The following is a 2,810-nucleotide window of genomic DNA, read 5'->3' as shown; positions in this document are numbered from 1 at the left end:
CTACGGATTTTGGAGTCACAAAATGCGTAGTCACTTATTCTCTCTTCATCCAAGCATATGGGAGATTGTAGAGAATGGAATGAAATTTGATAGCTCGGATAGTCCTATGCTTATAAATGAACAAATCCATAGAAATGCACAAGCTACTACTGTTCTTTTAGCATCTTTGTGCAGGGAAGAATACAATAAGGTGAGCGGCTTGGACAATGCCAAGCAGATATGGGACACCCTCAAGATCTCTCACGAGGGCAACGACGTCACCATGCTCACCAAGATGGAGTTGGTATAGGGCGAACTTGGAAGATTTGCTATGATAAGGGGGGAGGAGCCAACCCAAACATACAACCGGCTCAAAACCCTTGTCAACAAGATAAGGAGCTATGGAAGCACGCGATGGACGGACCACGACGTCGTCCGCCTAATGCTAAGGTCCTTTACCGTTCTTGATCCTCATTTGGTAAATAATATTCGTGAGAATCCCAGGTACACCAAAATGTCGCCCGAAGAAATTCTTGGAAAATTTGTAAGCGGGCGGATGATGATCAAGGAGGCGAGGTACGTCGATGACGCGTTGAACGGTCCAATCCACGAGCCTCAACCCATTGCTCTCAAGGCATCGAGAAGCAAGGAGGCACTACCAAGCAAGGTGGCGCAAATTGAGGCGGCCGGGCTTAATGATGAAGAAATGGCTCTCATCATTAAGCGCTTCAAGACGGCGTTAAGGGGTCGCAAGGAGCATCCCAACAAGACCAAGACGAAGGGGAAGCGCTCATGCTTCAAGTGTGGTAAGATTGGTCACTTTATCGCTAATTGTCCCGATAATGATAGTGACCAGGAAAAGAAGAGTGGGAAATGGGAAAAGAAGAAGAATTACAAGAAGGCAAAGGGCGAGGCTCATATTGGAAAGGAGTGGGATTCGGATTGCTCCTCGTCCGACTCCGACAACGAAGGACTCGCCGCCACCGCCTTCAACAAGTCATCCCTCTTCCTCAACGAGCATCACACGTGCCTCATGGCTAAGGAGAAGAAAGTAAGTACTCGAAACTCTACTTATGCTTCTTCTAGTGAGGATGAGTCTAGTGATGATGAAATAGACTATTCATGCTTATTTAAAGGATTAGATAGATCTAAGATTGACAAAATTAATGAATTGATTGATGCTTTAAATGATAAGAATAGGCTACTAGAAAAGCAAGAGGATCTCTTGTACGAAGAACATGATAAGTTTGTAGAGGCTCAAAAATCCCTTGCATTAGAAATTAAGAGAAATGAAATGCTTGCTTGTGAATTGTCTACATGCCATGATTCAATTTCTAAATTAAAGAGCATCAATGATGACTTAAATGCTAAACTAGTAGAAGCACAAAAATCCAACTCTTGTGTTGAACATGTTGAAATTTGCACTAGGTGTAAGGATGTTGATATTAATGCTTGTAGTGAACACTTAGTTTCCATTTCAAAATTGAATAATGAATTAGCTAGTCTTAATGCCCAACTTAAGACTAGCAAGAGTGAATTTGAAAAACTAAAATTTGCAAGGGATGCCTACACTATTGGTAGACACCCCTCAATTAAGGATGGGCTTGGCTTCAAGAGGGAAGCCAAGAACTTAACAAGCCATAAGACTCCTATCTCCACCAAGGAGAAAGGGAAGGCTCCTATGGCTAATAGTGTTAAGAAGAATCATGCTTTCATGTACTATGATAGGAGATACTCTAGAAATGCCTTTAGAAGTAATGATGTTTTTGATTCACATGCTTATGACTCTTATGCTATGACTGCTTCTAGTTCTCATGTTATGCATAGTAGAAATGTGTTTAGAAGAAATGTTGTTCACCAAATGCCTAGGAGAAATGTAGTTCATAATGCTCCTAGGAAAGTAGTGAATGAACCTTCCGAAATTTATTGTGCTCTAAATGCTTCCTTTGCTATTTATAGAAAGGATAAGAAAATTGTTGCTAGGAAGTTAGGGGCAAGATGCAAGGGAGATAAAACTTGCATTTGGGTCCCTAAGAATATTTGTGCTAACCTTATAGGACCCAACATGAGTTGGGTACCTAAGTCCCAAGCCTAAATTTGCCTTGCAGGTTTATGCATCCGGGGGTTCAAGCTGGATTATTGATAGCGGATGCACAAACCATATGACGGGGGAGAAGAAGATGTTCACCTCCTACATCAAGAATAAGGATTCCCAAGATTCAATCATATTCGGTGATGGGAATCAAGGCAAGATAAAAGGGTTAGGTAAAATTGCAATTTCTAATGAGCACTCTATCTCTAATGTGTTTTTAGTAGAGTCTCTAGGTTATAATTTGCTATCTGTTAGTCAGTTATGCAACATGGGGTACAACTGTCTATTTACAAATATAGATGTGTCTGTCTTTAGAAGAAGTGATGGTTCACTAGCTTTTAAGGGTGTATTAGACGGCAAACTTTATTTAGTTGATTTTGCAAAAGAAGAGGCCGGTCTAGATGCATGCTTAATAGCTAAGACTAGCATGGGCTGGCTGTGGCATCGCCGCTTAGCACATGTGGGGATGAAGAACCTTCACAAGCTTCTAAAGGGAGAACACGTGATAGGGTTGACTAACGTACAATTCGAAAAAGATAGACCTTGTGCAGCTTGTCAAGCAGGTAAACAGGTGGGAGGAGCGCATCACAGCAAGAATGTGATGACCACTTCAAGACCCTTGGAGCTGCTGCATATGGACCTCTTCGGACCCGTCGCCTATCTGAGCATAGGGGGAAGTAAGTATGGTCTAGTTATTGTTGATGACTTTTCCCGCTTCACTTGGGTGTTCTTTTTGCAG

This window comes from Zea mays, chromosome 2 (genome assembly GCF_902167145.1).
Source record: "Zea mays cultivar B73 chromosome 2, Zm-B73-REFERENCE-NAM-5.0, whole genome shotgun sequence".
In the NCBI taxonomy this organism is placed as follows: Eukaryota; Viridiplantae; Streptophyta; class Magnoliopsida; order Poales; family Poaceae; genus Zea; species Zea mays.
This window is presented reverse-complemented; position numbering follows the sequence as displayed.